The 20,945-nt window shown below is 42.7% G+C and overlaps 1 protein-coding gene across 1 annotated transcript in view; it reads right to left on the bottom strand.

Annotated features, from left to right (window-relative positions):
• LOC117361417 (sodium- and chloride-dependent neutral and basic amino acid transporter B(0+)-like) overlaps window positions 1-15,782 on the bottom strand; it is a 154,848-nt gene extending 139,066 nt beyond the window's left edge. Inside the window, exons 1-2 of the mRNA XM_033946717.1 lie at window positions 15,708-15,782; window positions 1,910-2,028 (exon numbers count right to left, since the gene is read on the bottom strand). The gene's annotated coding sequence lies outside the window, so the exon portion shown is untranslated. The remainder of the gene's footprint in view (window positions 1-1,909; window positions 2,029-15,707) is intronic.
• Window positions 15,783-20,945: the final 5,163 nt, after the last annotated feature.

The following is a 20,945-nucleotide window of genomic DNA, read 5'->3' as shown; positions in this document are numbered from 1 at the left end:
GCTCAGAACAGCCTACAAGCAAACATTCCCTGTGGAGTACATTTGGACAGTACAGCGATTATACAGTAGTTCAAGGATTATACAGCAACTTAAGTACAGGTTAAGAATGGACTGTACAGCAATTTTCTGCACATTGATAGCGCTATCATAGTTATAAGGGTGACTAATAATAAGTGGTGCCCTGAGAGAACCACCATTCATGGTTAAAACCTGCCATACTTTGGAATGCAATGTAATATAATAATCAAGGCTGGCTCAAGAGGTTGTGGTGCCCTGAGTCAACATTTACTTTTGTGCAAAGATGTCAGGCACCATATTATGAGAACAGGCCTCAGATAAGAAGGTATCTATCTTGTGTGATCATTATATTATCCATTCGGTCTTTATTTACCACTTCCTCTTGTTGCTGTTTTCCAAAGTCCTTTTCCAGAATCTCATTTTCTGTTTGTTTCTTTAGTTTCCCTGTCTTCTCTTCATCCCTTTCAACTGTTTCTGACAGTTATGCTTTGGTTTTATCGTTTTCCCCATTTCTTTCATCTGCCCTTGTATCTACCTAAAGGTAGATTTAATGTCTCCCTCTTCCCCCTCTTTTCAACTTTTACTTACTTAACCAGCTTTCCATTATCTTCTCTTACTTCTCTAATATCTCCATTCCCTACCAATTGTTACCTCCCTAGTCTCCTATTCCCCCACCCCTCTCACAGGTGATGAATTTTAAAGCTTTACATCATGAGGCGCCATCCTTTTCAAAGCAATACTTCGTCACAGAAAATAACAATATAATAACCAGTAAAATGAACTGACAAATGGATTTTTGTGAACCATTTTAGGGGCATAAATATCCTACCTATAAGGAAAATGCTTGGGCATTTGACAGCTTCAACCCAAATCTATCCACCCCCCACCCACACCCACATAGAGACAATACTAGAAGCACAGAAAAGTGGGGGTAACAGGATAAACTCCAAAAGCTCCTCATACTCTCCCACTAGACTTCGCACAGCTTGAGGTACAACATGCATTCATTCATTTACTTCTTTTCCACTCATCATAAATGATATATGTGGGTTAGAGTAAACCAATACAAAATAAAACATTTAGGGGAATAAAAACATTTACATTCCTTTTTACAAACTGTAGTACAGATTTTAGCGCCGGCCATGGTGGTAACAGCTCCAATGCTCACAGAATTCCTATAAGCATCAGAGCTGTAACTGCCACAGCCGACGCTAAAAACCGCATAACGGTTTTGCAAAAAGGGGGTTTAAACAGCATTAGATAGCTTCTTGAGAAATGCTGTATGGCTGCAGATGTGCAATCCTTAGGGGGAGTAGTGATTGCAGCTCTGTCTTTTTCTTGCTAGCACCATGAGATGCCAGCAAGTTAACAGCACTGGAATTAGTTCCAGAACTAAAAGAAAGAACATAAAAATAAAATAGAATGAAAGAATCTGAGAAATTTTCATCTAGCATGAAAAAAATATAATTATTCATATAACTCACAATCTTTTCAGACTAGAGGCTAAATAATATACATGGAAATCAAGATAATTTGTGAAATTATAATTCAGTGCCCATTACTTTGAGTCAGTATCACATAGGTCAGAGTGCGCTAATTATTCAAATAGATTATAATTCATTCATCAATGTTGTGTTCTTTCCATTTAGCTTATGCATCTAACTTAAACTCAAAAATACTATAGAAATCTTACAATTAGTTGATACTTGGGAGATGTGTCTGGTATAGAACCAAAATGACTATCATTTTCTGAACAGCTATTGCCAAGTTTTTTACTTCACTGATGGCCTTTTCCTTTCCTGGAATGAATTCCCCCATAGTAATTTGTTCAACTAATCTTATCAGTCCCTTCTTACTAAATAATAATTTTTAAAAAACTAGCAGTGCTTACAATACAGAGTACCAACTGCCTCCAGCTGAATGTGGTCCGTTTTAACTGCAGCAGGCTTCTGGAATGGAGGGGAAGCACTGTTCTATGTTCTCCCCACATCACTGTAACATCACTTTTACCTAGCAACAGGGGAAACAGAAAAAAAAAAAAAGCAGAAACTGGTTCTAAAACCGTGCTTACTTACCAGATATAAGCACCCTGAAAATAGATGCTGGCATTTACATGAGTAGATTGCAACAATGCTGAGATTCAAAGGGGGTGAGTCACAGGCTTGGTTTAGGCAGTCAAAAATTGTACATCTATTCACATTTTACACTGAAGTTGTTTGGTGTTTTTTTTTTTTTGCAGCTTGACTTGTTAATTGGTGACAGCACTTTTAAGAATATAAGAACATAAAGAATTGCTATACTGGGAGAGACCGAAGGTCCATCAAGCCCAGTATCCTGTTTCCAACAGTGGCCAACCCAGGTTCCAAGTACCTTTCACTTAGCAAGATCCCAATAGTAAAACAGATTTTATGCTGCTTATCCTAGGAATAAGCAGTGCATTTCCCCAAGCCATCTCAATAATGGCCTATGGACTTCTCTTTTAGAAAATTAGCCCAGCCTTTTTTAAACCCCACTAAGCTAACTGATTTCACCACATTCTCTAGCAGCGAATTTCAGAGTTTAATTACACATTGTGAAGAAATATTTTCTCTGGTTTTAAATCTATTTAGTAGCTTCATTGCATGCCCCCTAGTCCTAGTACTTTTGGAAAGAGTGATCAAGCAACTCACATCTACCCTTTCCACTCCACTCAGTATTTTATTGACCTCTATCATATCACCCCTGACCCATCTCTTCTCCATGCTGAAGAGTCCTAGTTACTTTGGCCTTTCCTCACAGGGAAGTCGTCCGAAACCTTTTATCATTTTCATTTCCCTTCTTTGTACCTTTTCTAATTCTGCTCTATCTTTTTTAAGATACGGCAGTCAGAACTGCACACAATATTCAAGTTGCAACCGTACCGGGGGAGGGGGGGGGGGCGCTAGAGAGTGCTGATCATGATGGACGTGTGGCGAGTGAGCTCCAGCACATCTAAATCTTTGAATCGAGATAAACATTTTTAAATTGATAACGGGAAGTTATTTTCAGACTACTTAGTGTCTAAACATGGCATCTAGTAAACCTAACAAGCACATGTCTCTGGAGCCTGTCTCTCCACACAAAAACACCGCAATAAAACTGGATGAAGTTACCACGGCCTCCTTAATGGAGGAACTATTATCCATCTGAGAACTGATTCTTGAGACAAGGCGGGATATTTCTGAAATGAGGGCGGATATGACTAATATTAAAGAATAATTCACTAGCATAAAACAGCGCACTGAAATGCTTGAAATTAAATCAAAATTGGCGGAAGAGTCGCTACAAGAGCTACATAAACATACGTCACACATTACACACCTTGAGCAGGCCCTTGAGGATGCCAACAATAAAGCGCGACGTAACAACTTTCGCCTTCTCGCCACCGCGTCTTTCAACTAAAAAATAGAATACGGCAAGGCGAGCAGGGAGCAGGCCAGACCGAAGCTCCGACTTGAACTGCCAGTTGGCCGGCACCCTTGCCGGAGTTATTTTTCAGTTTAAAGGTGCTGCCGCGGCTCCTGTCACGAGCCGCACCTGCTTCAGAGAAGACTTCTAATGCAGGCGGGGATCGTTAGAGGAGCCGCCGCGGCACCTTTAAACTGAAAAATAACTCCGGCAAGGGAATCAGCCAGATCACCACGGCAGCCACTCCCCCCTCCCGCCCACTCTCTGTCTGTTGAAAAAAAAACAAAAAAAAAAGCCCCAACAATCGCTGGCATGTAGGGGGAAAGGGGAGCTTGCAACAACAAAAACTCCCGATGCCTGCGACTGTGACGCCCCCCCAAAGTAAACTCCCCTGGAGCAAGGGGGGAGAGGGAGATCATTCCCATCTGTCCGAAGAAGGAACAGGCAGGTTAGATGGTCAGCTGGGGGCAGGAGCAAGGGAATCAATCATGAGATGAGGATGGAGGACAAGGAGGAGAATGATAGTTGGGTAGGGGCGGAAAGAGATTCCTGATTGGGAGTTGGGGCCTGGGTTGGTGAGGAGAAGAGAGACATGGGATAGCCACTAGAGAGAGAGGCTTTGAGCTGGTAAGCGAAGCAGGCATTTGGAGTGCAGGTAGGGGAGAGAGAGTGCATGGATGGAGTGGCCCACCACCACCTCAGCAAACGAGAGCCAAAGGAACCCCTCCCCTCCCCCGCCAGGAGTGTGCGGGCAACTGACCACAGTTGGATTAAGGAAAGGGCATGCTGAAGGATTAGAAGGAAAAGTGTGCCTTTTTGCAGATGATACCAAGATTTGTAACAGAGTAGACACCGAAGAGGGAGTGGAGAATATGAAAAAGGATCTGCAAAAGTTAGAGGAATGGTCTAATGCCTGGCAACTAAAATTCAATGCAAAGAAATGCAGAGTAATGCATTTGGGGATTAATAATAGGAAGGAACCGTATATGCTGGGAGGAGAGAAGCTGATATGCACGGACGGGGAGAGGGACCTTGGGGTGATAGTGTCCGAAGATCTAAAGGCGAAAAAACAGTGTGACAAGGCAGTGGCTGCTGCCAGAAGGATTCTGGGCTGTATAAAGAGAGGCGTAGTCAGTAGAAGGAAGAAGGTGTTGATGCCCCTGTACAGGTCATTGGTGAGGCCCCACTTGGAGTATTGTGTTCAGTTTTGGAGACCGTATCTGGCGAAAGACGTAAGAAGACTTGAGGAGGTCCAGAGGAGGGCGACGAAAATGATAGGAGGCTTGCGCCAGAAGACGTATGAGGAGAGACTGGAAGCCCTGAATATGTATACCCTAGCGGAAAGGAGAGACAGGGGAGATATGATTCAGACGTTCAAATACTTAAAGGGTATTAACGTAGAACAAAATCTTTTCCTGAGAAAGGAAAATGGTAAAACCAGAGGACATAATTTGAGGTTGAGGGGTGGTAGATTCAGGGGCAATGTTAGGAAATTCTACTTTACGGAGAGGGTGGTGGATGCCTGGAATGCGCTCCCGAGAGAGGTGGTGGAGAGTAAAACTGTGACTGAGTTCAAAGAAGCGTGTGATGAACACAGAAGATTTAGAATCAGAAAATAATATTAAATATTGAACTAAGGCCAGTTACTGGGCAGACTTGCACGGTCTGTGTCTGTGTATGGCCGTTTGGTGGAGGATGGGCAGGGGAGGGCTTCAATGGCTGGGAGGGTGTAGATGAGCAGAGATTTCGGCAGTTGGAACCCAAGCATAGTACCGGGTAAAGCTTTGGATTCTTGCCCAGAAATAGCTAAGAAGAAAAAAAAAAAAAAAAATTTAAATTGAATCAGGTTGGGCAGACTGGATGGACCATTCGGGTCTTTATCTGCCGTCATCTACTATGTTACTATGTTACTATGGATCCCTTAGCTGGCACCGCTGGAAGGCGGCTTCAGTGAGGGTCTGGGCAGGGAGAGCGACAGAAAGAAAAAAGATAGAAATAAAGATAGACTGGCATACTCCATTTTCTGCTTGGACTATTTGTACTGCCTTGCCTCAAGATATTCCCAGGTCTCTTCTCCATTAAATAAATTGATCCTGAAGAACCATTTTTAAAATTGCAGACTTATTTTTCTGGGGAGGGGGGAAGGTTGTAGGGGTTAGAAGTGTGATCACTCAAAAGTAAAAGGATATACAGATATCCAGTACACTTGGTAACCCCTGTGTCTGTGCAGATCTAATTAACTCTTTTATATTTACCAACCCTGTCCTGAGACTACATGTGACCAACTGGGTTTTCAGGACTGCCACAGTAAATATGCATGAAATATATGTGGATCAGTTTATGTACTGTGGTAATAATCCTGGAGCCCTCATGGATTTGAGGTGACCTCAGACCATTTTTTTTTGTTTTTTGTTTTAAGTTCAATATTCTTTATTATATTTTTACAACTTACAAAAATCCATTACTTGATCCAGTAATTTATGACAAGTATGAATATGTAAGGTCAATAGACAACAAGATAACAAAAATAGTAGTAACCTGTAACATACATCCCATATAGTCGTGAGTTATTACAAAGCATTATTACAATGATAGCCTAGTACTGTATATATAAGTCCCAGTTATGATGATGTACTAAGAGATATATAAAAAGTGAGAAATGCTGTAGATAATATTACGAACAAAATATAGCTTATGATATGTAGTATATTAGCTCACTTGAAAGCTTTGGTGTCATGGGTGGGGGTATCATTCTGGTAATCACTGGTGCCCACATTTTCTGAAATTCCTTAACACAATTTTTCCGTTCAGTAGCAATTCTTTCATAATGCAATAAGCATAAGCATAATGCATAAGCAAACTGTGTTCCACCATTCATTATAAATAATATTGGAAAAATATTTCCAGTTCACAAGAATTATATAAGAACATAAGAACATAAGAAGTTGCCTCCGCTGAAGCAGACCAGAGGTCCATCCTGCTCAGCGGTCCGCTCCCGCGGTGGCCCATCAAGCCCATTGCCTGAGCAGTGGTCTATATCTATCTATACCCTTCAATCCCTTTTTCTTCTAGGAATCTATCCAAACCTTCTTTGAAACCATTTAATGTGTTCCTGTCTACCACAGCCTCTGGAAGCGCGTTCCATGTATCCACCACCCTCTGAGTGAAGAAGAACTTCCTAGCGTTTGTTCTAAACCTGTCCCCTTTCAGTTTCTCCGAGTGCCCTCTTGTACTTGTGGTGCCCCTTAATTTGAAAAATCTGCCCCTGTCTACTTTTTCTATGCCTTTCAGGATCTTGAAGGTTTCTATCATGTCTCCTCTAAGTCTCCGCTTTTCCAGGGAGAAAAGTCCTAGCTGCTTTAATCTGTCGGTATATGGGAGATTTTCCATTCCCTTTATCAGTTTAGTCGCTCTTCTCTGTACTCCCTCTAGTACCGCCATGTCCTTCTTGAGGTGCGGCGACCAGTACTGGACACAGTATTCCAGATGCGGCCGCACCATTGCACGATACAGCGGCATGATGACTTCCCTCGTCCTGGTCGTGATACCCTTCTTAATGATACCCAACATTCTGTTAGCTTTCCTTGAGGCCGTGGCGCACTGCACCGATGCCTTCAGTGTTGCGTCTACCATCACTCCCAGGTCTCTCTCCAGGTTACTGACCCCTAGTGGTGTTCCCCCCATTTTGTAAGTGAACATCGGGTTCTTTTTCCCCACGTGCATGACCTTGCATTTCCCTACGTTGAAGCTCATTTGCCATTTTTCGGCCCATTTTTCCAGCTGCGTTAGATCCTTTTGGAGATCTTCGCAGTCTTCCCTCGTTTGAGCCCTGCTGTATAGTTTGGTGTCATCTGCAAATTTTATGACCTCACACTTGGTTCCCGCTTCTAGGTCGTTTATGTAGATATTGAACAGGAGCGGTCCCAGCACCGACCCCTGTGGAACTCCGCTCGTGACCCCTTTCCAGTCCGAGTAATGGCCCTTTACGCCAACCCTCTGTTTCCTGTTCGCCAGCCAGTTTTTGATCCATCGGTGGACCTCCCCTTGCACCCCGTGGTTCCATATCTTTTTGAGCAGTCTCTCGTGTGGTACCTTGTCGAAGGCTTTTTGGAAGTCGAGGTAAATGATATCTATAGATTCCCCTTTATCCACCTGGCTGTTCACCCCCTCAAAGAAGTACAATAAGTTTGTGAGGCAAGACCTACCCTTGCAGAAGCCATGCTGACTCGGTTTTAGCTGCACATTGTTTTCGATATATTCACAGATGCTGTCCTTAATCAGTGCCTCCATCATCTTTCCCGGGACTGAGGTCAGGCTCACCGGCCTGTAGTTTCCTGGGTCGCCCCTTGAGCCCTTCTTGAAGATGGGCGTGACATTTGCTATTTTCCAGTCCTCCGGGATCTCTCCGGTTTTTAGGGATAGGTTGCATATTTGTCGAAGTGGCTCCGCTATTTCGTTTTTTAGTTCCTTGAGTACCCTTGGGTGAATGCCGTCCGGACCTGGCGATTTGTCGCTTTTTAGTCTGTCTATCTGCTTGAGTACATCCTCTTGGCTTACCTTTAAATTGACCAGCTTATCATTTTGGTCTCCTATTACGATTTCCTCGGGTTCCGGAATGTTGGTTGTATTCTCCCTCGTGAAGACTGACGTGAAGAACTCATTTAACTTGTCAGCTATCTCTTTCTCTTCTTTTACTACTCCCTTTCTATCTCCATCATCCAATGGTCCCACTTCTTCTCTTGCCGGTTGCTTCCCCTTGACGTATCTGAAGAAAGACTTGAAGTTTGTTGCTTCCTCTGCCAGTCTCTCTTCGTATTCCCTTTTTGCTTTTCTAACCAGTCGGTGACACTCCTTCTGGTGTTCTTTGTGCACTTTTTGGTTCTCCTCTGATTGGTCTTTTTTCCATTTTCTGAATGATGCTTTTTTGTCGCTTATCGCCTTCTTCATTGCATTTGTTATCCACACTGGGTTTTTTGTTCTATTTTTTTTGCACCCTTTCCTGAACTTGGGGATGTACAGGTTTTGTGCTTCGTGCACAGACCCCTTGAGTAAGGTCCAGGCTTTTTCTACGGATTCCATCTTTCCTATGTTGCCTTTGAGTTTCTTTCCCACCATTTCCCTCATGGCATCATAATTTCCTTTTTTGAAGTTGAGTGCCGTCGTTGTGGTTCTTTTCCCCTTTGATGATCCAATTTCTAGCCTGCACTGGATCGTGTTGTGATCGCTGTTACCTAGCTGGGCTAATACCGCCACCTCCTTTGCTTGCCCCCCTAGTCCGTTGAAGATTAGGTCAAGAGTGGCATCGCCCCGTGTTGGTTCCATGACCAGTTGCTCCATGAAACAGTCCCTCGTGACCTCTAGGAATTTGGTCTCCCTTGCGCAGTTTGAGTGTCCAATACTCCAGTCTATCCCAGGATAGTTGAAGTCCCCCATCACCACCACATTTCCGCTTCTGCATACCTGCCTCAGTTCAGCCTCCATGTACTGGTCGATTTCTTCCGGTTGTCCAGGTGGGCAGTAGTACAGACCCAATTTAATGTCTGCCCCAGTTCCTCCCTGTAGCTTAACCCATAGTGATTCCAAGCCATCCGCCCGTACTGTTGTTTCCATCCTGGCTGAGGGTATGGAGTCTTTTATGTACAGCGCTATTCCTCCACCCTTTTTATGTGTCCTGTCTCTCCTGTATAGTTTGTACCCTGGTATGGCCACATCCCACTGATTGTCCTCAGTCCACCACGTTTCTGTAACTCCAATTATGTCCAGGTCCTTTTTGCTGGCAATGATTTCTAGTTCACCCGTTTTGGCTCTTAGGCTCCTAGCATTTGTGTATAGGCAGTTTAAGACCCAGGTTTTTGCCCTTTCTTTTGGTTTTCTTCGTGTTTTGGGTCTCCTGCAGTCCTCTTCGTGGTTCGCCAGCCCCCGAGCTTCATCTCGGTCATCCTCCTCCTGTTGTGTGTCTGTGACGTCCTCAGTCTTCTCTGTTGGTTTTCCTCGTGGTTTGGTGCTCCTGCCGATCTCCTCATGGGCTGCCAGTCCCTGAATCTCGTTCCGCTCATCCTCCTCCTGTGGTGCGTCTGTTTCGTCCTCAGTCTGCTTCCCCATTTTTGGCTCCGACTGTTTCCTCCTTTTTCCGCTTTTTAGCTTCATTTGTTCCTTAGGCCCCTGCATTGCATCCTTGGTTTTATTTACAAAAAATGTCCACTCAGTCTCGAGCTCTCTATCGCCTGTTCCCTGTTCAGTATCCTTGTTTGATACTCTGGTCCGATGTGTCGATGTCAGATTGACTGTCGGCTTTCCCCTCAGTTTAAAGCCATGTCTATGCTGGTCTGGATGTTTCGTGCCAGCATCCTCGTCCCCGCTGTGCTCAGGTGCAGTCCGTCCCTCCTGTAGAGCTTGTTTTTCCCCAGGAAGGTTGTCCAGTTTCGTACAAAGTGAAAACCCTCCTCTTCGCACCATCTCCTCAGCCACCTGTTTATTGCTTGCAGCTCGGTCTGCCTCCTTGCATCCGCCCTTGGTACTGGCAGGATCTCTGAGAAGGCTATCTTCCTTGTCCTTAGCTTCAGTTTCCTCCCCAGGATCTTAAGCTGTTCGGTCAGTGTAGTCCTGTTGTAGTTCCTTCTGCTGACGTCGTTGGTTCCAACGTGGATTATCACAGCTGTCTCCTCCGTCTCAGCTCCTTCCAGGATTCTCTCGATTCTGTCGGAGATGTCCTTTGTCCTCGCCCCCGGGAGACATGTCACCAGCCGGTCCTCTCTGCCTCCTGCTATGTGGCTGTCCACCTCTCTCAGGATCGCAGATGCTTGCTCAAGGCAGGCAGAACCCGGAGGTGTCAGGTCAAAAGCGCGCCGGGACAAAGGCGCGCTTTGTGTATGAACCGAAGCCGGAAGATCTTCTAGGCACACGAGCTGTGCCTGCGTGCCGCTGTCGGTGCTAGACGGGGAGGTGGGTAGATTTAAGTTGTACTGGCGGGGGGGGCCGGTTCGCGCGGTGGGGGGGGGGGTGCCGGTTGGAGCGAGGGGGCCTTTGTGAGCGGGGGGGGGCGATGCCGGTTATCGGGGGTGGGGGGGTGGGAACGTATCAAAGCGAGTTTCCATTATTTTCTATGGGGAAACTCGCTTTGATAAACGAGCATTTTGGATTACGAGCATGCTCCTGGAACGGATTATGCTCGTAATCCAAGGTACCACTGTATTTGCAAGTACTGCTTCCATTCCAAGTTTCCAAGTTTATTAATTTTTTGTTATACCGTCTATTCCATGTATTTAGACGGTTTACAATAGATAAAAACAGTAAAAGTTTAAATTAAATATATATATATAAACTTAAAAAATTAGGGAGGGAGAAGACAGACTAGACAGACAGGAAACAAGTGTGGAAGCTGGGGAAGGGAAGTAAAATTTCAATTAACGTAGAAAGAGGTAAGGGGAGGATAAGTATAATAGGGGGGATCTCTTCTGTTTATCATCTTAAAGTGGGAAAGTGTTAATCCATATCAAAAGCATCTTGAAACAGGAAAGTATGCAAATAGATCTCATGCATAATCATTGTGGAAATCCTGAAAACCTGACCTAGCGAGGGTTGAGATTTGACAACTCTGCTTTAGAGTCTCTGTTAGGGTTTTATATAAAAAGTGTTTTAGTCTAGATCAATATTTTAGGTTGCATTTAAGAGCCTAAAATCAGATTAGGGCATAGACAGCAGTTGAGGAAAGTCTCTGTTTAGTGTTTAATTCCTTCCCACACATCCCAACGCAGATATTTTGATTTATAGGTTCTTCAGTCAATTAAGAACAGGGTATTGCTTTGGTAAGATTTGTTATGCTTTTATTCTCTTCCCACCCCACCCCCACCCATTAGATGCAAGTACTTCTGCAACTACAGTATGACTGGGAAACATCATGTCATCAAAGCTGTTGCTTAGGCAGTGGTGTAGTAGGGGGGGGGGGCATTTTGTCAGACAATATTTACCATGCTATCTTTTACCAAACTATGTTTGGTGCAGTGGTTAGAACTGCAGCCTTTGATAGCCTGAGGTCATGAGTTCGAACCCAAGCTGGATCACCTGATCTCCCTTTGCCCCAAGTACATTAGATAGCCCACCAGGAAAGACAGGGAAAATTACTTGAGTATTTGAATAAATTCATGTAAACCGTTCTGAGCTCCCCTGGGAGAACAATATAGAAAACTGAATAAATAAATATAAAGTCCCATCTTCACATATGGCTCTGCAGGACTTTTGGAAGGCAGGTTATTTCCATCAAGTATAATAAATTCCATGTCCAACTGCAAGCACATTTGGCAAAGCTGAAGGGTAATGCATTTCACCATCACATTTCAACTAGTGAGAAGGCTACACGTGCTTACTTTCTTCCTGACATCACACAAGTGACAGCTGGAGAGACAGGGACAGGCTGTGGGTACAAGGGAGATACACAAAGTGGAGGGTACTGGTGGGCTGTACCATAGGTGTTGTAACAGGGGCTATAGGGACTGTGGCCTCCCCAAAAATCACTGATACTTCAGTTCCCCAAGTTTACCTCCTCTTCTTCCTTCCTCCCTCCCTCCCCCCAGCGGGACCCTATGGCACCATCAGCTCCGGACTTCCCCACACCTGCACACCCACCTCCCTAACCCCCCTTGGATCACTATTATTTTAAATGTCCCGGCAGTTGCGGCGCAGCATCCACCAGATGAGACTTCTGCCATTGGCCTGCCCTGAAACTTCATTCAGCAGCGACTGCCTGTTCCCACCTAGGTGGGCAGCTGCTGAATGAAGAGTTCCGGGGCAGGCTGACGTTAGAAACCTTATCTGGTGGACACTGTGCCATGACTGTGACCCAGAGGGGGAGGGGGGCAGCTGTAGGGAAGTCTGGAGCTGCAGGGCCGGCATTAGGGGGGGGTGCGAACAGGGAAGCTAGGCATGCCAGTCCAACCTTCAACACCGCTGACATTTTTGTTATAGGGAAATGCCGGCTGCAGCAATGATTCTGAAATGCAGCCTGTTTACTCCTTCCCCGCATTCCTTGTTCTGTGTTCCGCCCAAATGACAACTTCCCTTTTCAACCTGGATGGACCGCGGTACAAGGAGCGCGGTGAGGAAGGCCACAGGCTGCATTTCAAAGTCGCTGCTACAACCAGCATTTTCCTGTAACAAAAATGCAAGATGATGGTGAAGGGGGAGGACATGCCAGGCCAGAAAACCCCCAGGACTGGGTTAAAAAAAAAAAAAAAAAGTAGAATGGGGGATGGGTTTCAAAGATATGCCGGGTAGAGCGTGACTTATAGTGCCAGAAACATGGGGGAACTAGTGATGGTCTGGAGGGATAGAAAAAGAAAGCAGTTGGACGTGGGATGCTGTGAAGGAAATGGGAATGAGATACTTGAAGGGAAGAAGGAAAGAGAAAGGTGGTCCTGGGGATGGTGTAGAGAGAAATATATAGAATAGAAGGATAGGATAGTTGGAAAGGGAGAGATATAGCATGGGAGGGTAGTTGGGAAGGCAGGGAAGAACATATCTTGCTCAAGCTGGGAGGGGGTTGGGAAAGACATATTCTGCATCAGCTGTGGGGAGACAGGGAAGGACAGATGTTGCATGGGCTGGGAGGAGGTTGGGAAGGACAGATGATACACGGATGGGGTGCTGGAAAGTGAGGGAAAGAGATGCTGCCAGTGGGGGAGGGAAGAGAAAAAGAAAATTGTTGTACATAGGTGCATGGAGTTGGAAGCAAAGAGAGATGGTATACATAGTGAAAAGAAGAAGACCGAGAATTGTTAGATATGATAGTGGTGGAAAGGAAGGAAAGAAAAATATTATACTGGGAGGGAGGACAGATGACTCAAAGAAGTGAGAGATGTCAGATTCTGGAGCAGGGTGATGAAAGGAGAGAGAGAAAGTTGTCAGACCACTGGAAGGTGAAAGAAAGATGCCAGACCAGAGAAAGGAAGGAGAGAAGAAAGAGATACCAGATTGTAGGAAAGAGAGGAGAGAGATTTTGGACCATAGGAAGAGGGAGGGAAGGAGAGAGACCATGGGAGAGGACAAAGATGCCAGACCATATCAGGGTGTAAGAAAGAAGACTGATGTCAGACCACTGGAGAGAGAGGAAGGAGATGGTGCACAGGGATGGAGGGGAAGGGGGAAGAGAGAGGGAAGATATGGTGCACAGCAATGAGTGTAGCAGGGAAGAGAGAAGAAATGCTTCTTATGGGATAGATGGGAATAGATGAGACAAAAGAGAGAGAAAATGGTACACATGGATAGATGGGAAGGGAAGGCATGGAAAAGTAGATTTTGAGAAGAAAGCAGAAAAATGTAAGAAAGTTGACTGTTAAAAGTAAACACCAAAGATGAATGTAGGGCAGAGAGTGAAGAAGGAGAGAAAAACAGCAAATAAATAAGTACATAGAAACACAAGAACACAGACAGAAAGAAGTGCAACCAGAGATTGGGAAAAGATGATTAGATCACCAGACCACAAAGATAAGGAATATTATTTACTGATTTACTGATTGAAATGTGTCAGTTTTGAGAATTTATATCTTCTGTCTATATTTTGCACTGTTCAGGAAGAAATAAATTTCTTTCTATTTCTCAGGTATTATAATGCATGTAGAGTCTGGCATCTTAGGGTTTTGTTTGTGTATATTAGTACTTTTAGTTTGTGGTCCTGTGTTTGCATAGGGGTTATTATCTGTGCTCTGGATGTGTGACTGAGGCCAGGTGTTCTAGTAGGAATGAATGTTGAGAAACTTACATTGTGCTTTGTGTAGTTTAATTTTGTGATTAACCATTATGTGTTGTTAATAAGATTATAATGTGTGTGTATATATGAAAAATGAATGGAAAAAATGGTATTACAATAAATTCTATCATTATTATGGGGGTGGGGTCATGGGTGGTGCTTGGAGATAGACAGGGGGTGGGGCTTGGGTGGAGTCTGGGCGTAGCTTTTGGTCCCCCCAAACAAAAAATTGTTCCGCTGCCAATGCTAATGGATGATAGGTGTAACTGAGCCTATATCTTAGCAGACATAAGTAGAGTGTTCGCTGCAGGGCTGGCAGAAAGGCCACAGAGAGAAAGCACTGCACTTCTGTGTTTCATTTATTTATTTGGATTTAATTACTGCCTTTCTGAAGGAATTCACTCCAGGCAGGCAAGAAAAAGTGAAACCTCGGTATTAGGCAATTACAACAGTAAAGGTATTCAAATAACAATACAAAGTATGACATAGTATGCTACATTACAATGTCATCACAATACACAATAAAACATTTGGATAGCAAAGGTATAGGCAAAGAAGGAGTATACATATATATATAAAGAGTAATAGAAGTGAAAAAATAAGGGACTGATTTGAAGAAAGATGCACATGAAGACAGAATGGTGCTTGAAAGTTTTCTCAGCTAGAGTAGGAGTGGATAAACATGTTCTGCTATAGTATGTGCAGCCAACTGTCACTCCTTTTGTGAGTGACTAGCAAGTTAGTTACTTCTTCCATTAAAGGCCTGGGTGAGAAGGCAAGCTTTCACCTGCTTTCTGAAGCAGAGTTAGTTTGGTGTTAAATGAAGCCTTTCAGGGAGTGGGAAAAACATGGTTAAGGCAGTGAAAGAGGAAAACGTTCTTGGTTCAGATGCTTTGCATACTTGCCCTCAGATTGTATACAACTGCGCACCCAAATTTCCAACTAGCACACAACTTTGAGCACTTTTCTTTCCTTGCTGGCACCATATGATGCCAGCAATTGTAAAGCACCTGAATAAGCTTCAGCACTAAAAGAAAGAAGAGAAACATACAACAAAGGATGACTCTCAGAAATTTTCAACCAAAATAATGGAGGCTTTTCACCTGTAATTTTCTAATATGAAAACATCTATATTCAGTCATATTACCCACTCAGGAACTTTATAGACCAGAAGCTATATAATCTACATGGAAATAAAGATATTTTGGTTGTGAAACTATAATCCACTATCTAGACAACAGTTTTGTATTTTGGGTCAGCATCATATTGCTTTAGAATATGCTGCCTAATCAAATACATTTGAGTAAGCTCAATAAAATGTATTTCCATATAGCTCCTGCATCTTAAACTCATTACGTGATACTTGGGAGATGTGCCTGGTATAGCTATTGCCAAATTTTTGACTTCAATGATGGCTTTTTCCATTCCTGGATTGAATTCCCCCATACTGATTCGTTCAACTAATCTTATCACCCTCCCCCACCTTACTAAATAATAATTTAAAAAAACCAGCAGTGCTTACAATACAGAGTACCAACTGCCTCCAGCTGAATGTGGTCCGTTTTAACTGCGGCAGGCTTCTGGAATGGAGGGGAAGCACTTTTCTATGTTCTCCCAACATCACTGTAACATCACTTTTAACTAGCAACAAGGAAAACAAACAGTAAACAGAAAGTGATTCTAAAAACATAGTTTGATTTGATTTATTAAATTTGATATACCGCAAAATACATGCAATTCATATTAAAAGCATCTGCACATATAAAGAGTGACATTTACATGTGTAGATTGGCTACATGTGTAAATAACAATTAGGAAAAAAATGGGCAACAGAAACTGGTCATGATCTCACTGAAGATCAATAGACATACTACTGGACAAAAACTTCAAGACCCTTATCACCGTCTTTGACCTTACAATCTATATATTTTCTTAATCATAGGGTTATATTGAGCCCTCATAAATTTTTTATAGCAGCTCTTCAATCTTCAAATAAATGCTGGAATTGTACTACTCATGCTGGAACTTTCATATGTATGTTGTTTGAATGTGAATTTGCTTTATTGTTTTTAAAAGCAGTTTGGACTATAATTAGATAATTATAAAATGTGTTTCTTTTTAGATATGGATATTCCTTCCCATTTAAAAATCCCTGTTGGATGTCCTACACTTGGGCCCTCACTAGTACCATTCAAAACATGCCCCCTTGCTATTTGGACAAACTGCTGTATGAAACATCCAAATTCTGACTTTCCAAAATCAGGATTTGGATATGTTTTTTTAGCAGACAGATGTTTTTTAAGGCATTTTGAGACATTGTTCTGCTTTAAAAATGAGCATCTATATTCCTGTAGCTCTTTGGTAAGCTCCAACCGTTCTTTGTCTTGTTTTCTCTTCTTCCCTGCTATTTGGGGTGTATTTTTCCATCATAAGACTGCCTTGGAATATGTGCTGACAGTTACGTCCCCCCACTCACTATCTGCTTGATGTTCCTCCCTTGCCCTAATTAAGAAATTCCTAAAGAGCTTGTCCAGATAGAGGTTGGAGTTCATTTTTCAAATTTGGTCTTCCTGGGTCATATGTCAGTTAAATACAGTCAATCCAAGAAAAAAGTAGAGAAGATCTAGTCTTCAAACGAAGCACACTTTATTAACAACCAATTATAAAAACACAGAGAGTCATTTGGCACATCAACTAAATCGGCACAGGCTGTGTTTCGGCTAAAGAGCCTACATCAGGAGTCCTTGTGAGTAACAAATCAGATAAATAATAGTTCTCATGAAAGGAATGCCATATCATAAGATTATGCTTTGGAGTGTGTGGTGCAGTGGTTAGAGCTATAGCTTTGGCACCCTGAGGTTGTGGGTTCAAATCCCACACTGCTCCTTGTGACCCGGGACAAGTCACTTAATCCCCATTGCCCTAGGTATATTAGATAGAGTGGGATCCCGCAGGGACAGTTAGGGAATAATGCTTGGGTACCTGAAGAATTTGTAATCCGCATAGAATTGTAGGATATGTGGAATATAAATTATTAAAATTAAAAAAAGAAATTAATTTGAAGAGAAATGGGAAGCTTTTATGAGATGGTAGGAAAGGAGGGTGCCACTTCAGAAGCAGAACCTAAAGGACAATGGTCTAAGCAATAGGTTTCAAATGATGGTACAGGAGAAGAGAGATGGAATGGGAAGGATAGGGAAGAAGTAGAATACAAAGGTATAGACTGTCATATGGAAGACATAACATATAGCAGCGAATGTGTGGAGTAAAGGGCTGGTGGTTATGGGTGAAGAGGCGGAAAGAGACATATTGGGTAGATATGCTTAAAAGTAAAGGATCCTGCCTTTCTGTGGTATGATCAAGGCTGTTTATATATATTACATGCAGATGCTTTCTCTGTCCCTAATGGGTTCACAATCTATGATGAATCTAGGGCAGAGATCCAAGATGGACGCCACTACCTGCTAGCTGGGAAGACGCCTTCAATTGTTGCCTTATTTTCTTGCAAGTGGTGAGAAGCATTTCCCACCTATGCTGAAAAGAAGGGGGAAGAGTGTTGTTGGAGTCTCCCGACGCTCATAACTGCCATCAATTACCATAGATGACTTTCTCAGATGCCTCCAACAAGGGCAATTGCCATCGGGGAATCGCCCGCTGGAGCCACCGGCAGTGAGTAATGCCACAGCAGCTATCCCTGGGCTCGATGCTACTCTGAGCCCCGACATCAGGACTCCACCTCTACAGCCGACTCCACAAAGAGCCTTGGTCATACCACAGTCCCAAATTAATAAGACATCCCAGAAAGCTTTTCTAATTGTGAGAAATCTACGTAAAATAAGAAAATTCTTTGACCCAGAGCAATTCAGGCTAATTGTCCAATCCCTAGTCTTAGGTCTACTGGACTATTGCAATTCCCTCTAGCTACCTTGTCCTGCCAACATGATAAAATAACTTCAGACTATACAAAACACCGCCCTCAGACTGATATACTCTCTGAGAAAATTTGATCACATCACCACTGCTTTCCTAGACTCTCACTGGCTACCAATACAAGCACAAATTCAATTCAAATTCTACTGTCTATTATTCAAAGCATTAAACGGCTCTGCCCCCTCCTACCTAAACAATGCCTAAATCAGATCCTCACCACAAGACAAAGAAGAACCCTGACACCTTTTGCCTTCCCTCCACTCAAGGGCACTCAGCGCAAGATGATGTTTGACAACCTTCTTGCGACGCAAGCAGCAAAACTTAACCACTCCATCTCCAACCTGCTGACGGCAACGGGCGACCTCAAAACATTTTGAAAAGAAATCAAAACCCTGCTTTTCAAAAAATTTATCCAGATATCTTAACCCCTACCCCCTCCTCCTCCTCACAGGTAAATTCTCCTCCCAAAACCTCCACCTAGATAATCCCTGCCTCCTCAAAACACCAACCAAGAAAACAGATCCCTGAAATGTAATATAATCTTATTTGTAACCTAACTGTAACCTATTTGTTATATTATCTAGAAATATACAATCATCTTATTATCCAATTGCAAGTTATATTACCTAGAAATGTACAGTCATCTTACTATTCAATTGCAAGTTCTTCCGGATTTTATCCAGCTTTCTCACCTCTTTTGTAACAAAACAAAAAAAAAAATATTGTAACTTTATTGGAAATGTCCAGTCAGCTCTTTTGTAATCCGCCTTGAACTGCAAGGTATAGGCGGAATAGAAGTCACTAATGTAATGGAATGGAATGAGCAAGCTCCCTGCGATATGAGATTACCCCAGAAGAGGAAGTTTCTCAGTCTCAGAGGCCTGCATTTCAGAGGGCTTGCCAGTGGAAACAACTCGGAGAGGTTTTTCCCCTCTGAATGGAATTGCGGCTGGAACATCTCAGGCTAATGAGGCAGAAGCACCTCAGGAGGTAAAACAATCCAAAGAACAGTATCTTCCTACACCTGCAATAGTTTTCTCAGCACTCAAACCCCCTAGATGCTCTTTGGGACTTAGTGGTGAATTTAGGAATTCTCTTAGTCCACATACTGAGCATTTGGACAAAGAATTTAAAACTCAGAAAGAGGAAATCAAGCTTCTAAAACAAGATTTGTCTTTGGCGACATTAGATAGTCAAAAAAGGGAAAAAGAGATAATAACAATTAAACAAAATCAAGACTTAATTGTGAAAGACAATATTATCCTAAGGAGGAAGCTCGAGGCCCTTGAGAAGAGTAATCGTGCTAATAATTTGCGGCTGATAAATTTTCCTAAGATTTCCTCGATCATTCCTCATGATATGATTAGACGTTATTTTATGGAGGTACTTGGAATATCAGAAAATTCATTACCCTCTCTAACAAGGGCTTATTATTTACCTTTAAAGCTTCAAGAAACTCAAAATCAGGATCATGACCATCAGGAAGGTCCTTTAGATGTTACCGCAATTTTGGAGGAATCCGTTACAGAAACAGCTGTTTCAGCTACTCTATTGATGACTGTTGCTTTATCTCCAGATAAAGACTGGATTCTTAAATTGTTCTTCAACAATAGATTTAAGGACTACCTGGGGTTCAAAATACAGATTTTCCCTGACGTTTCAAGAGAAACGCAGAAGAGGAGACAAGAGTTTCTAATTCTGAAACCAGGGGTAACCCAATTAGGGGGTATTTTATTTTTACGTTACCCTTGCAAGTGTATTATTAGATACCGCTTTTTAAAATATGTTTTTGTAGATCCTTCTCATTTAGTCAGTTTTCTCTCCCTAAAACACTTGGAGAATGAAGGTATAACAGCTCCTGTATAATTGTATAAGCTCTGTGTTTCAGCAGCAGATATACATATCTTTATTACTTTATTATGTCTTAAAATTACTCTTTTCTTACTTCTTGGATCACTTATGAAGACTTGAGTGTATTAAGAAATGTTTTATTTTCTTATTTTTGATGATTTTTTTTGTTTAAATTGTTATGTCTTAGATTATACTTTCTGTACAAGATGTTAAGCTTGGAAAATAATTTTGAAATTCAATTTAAAAAAAAGATGAATCTGGGGCAATGTGACTTGCCCAGAGTCACAAACAGCTGTAGTGGGAATAAAATCTGTTTTACCAGGCTTTCAGCCATATACACTAACCATTAGGCTACTCTTCACATAGGTTAATATGAGAGAGGAGTTGTTCTAATTCTAACCTAGAATATTACTGGGTCTTCCATCTTTGCAGTTATTTTTTGTTATCCAAGTTTAATTTCTGAACATAATATACATGAGAGGTCTACACACACACACACACACTCTCTCTCTCTCTCTCTCTCTCAGCCAGGAGAAAGCTTACTATGTAGGATTACCATATCTGAAGCAAAAAAATTCTGAATGCATGACCCCATCACCCATTCTACCCCAGCCACACCCAGTTCTGCCCAAACCCCTCCCTGTTCTACCTCCAGCCCTGTTTCCATATAGCTGGGTCTAGAGGGCCTCCGAGCTTACATGGATGCATGTGATGTCATCCGCACTTGCTCAGAGGCCCTCCAGATGTGGCAGGGCTTTCTAAAACCCAGACGAACTGTGGGTTTTGGAAAGTCCTTCCAAGCACCCAGACATGTCCTCTAAAAATAAGACATGTCCGGGTTTTTCCGGCTGTCTAGTAACCCTATTAATATGAATAGAAAGTTTATTTTCTCTTCAGTCCCGAGCCTATTGTATCATAGGCTTAGGACACAGTTCTACCTTTAAGGAACAAAAGAAAGTCAATTCTGTGTTACAACACT

Source organism: Geotrypetes seraphini, chromosome 5 (genome assembly GCF_902459505.1).
Source record: "Geotrypetes seraphini chromosome 5, aGeoSer1.1, whole genome shotgun sequence".
Taxonomy (NCBI): domain Eukaryota; kingdom Metazoa; phylum Chordata; class Amphibia; order Gymnophiona; family Dermophiidae; genus Geotrypetes; species Geotrypetes seraphini.
Note: the sequence above shows the minus strand (reverse complement) of the source record. Positions and strands in the feature narration are given on the sequence as shown.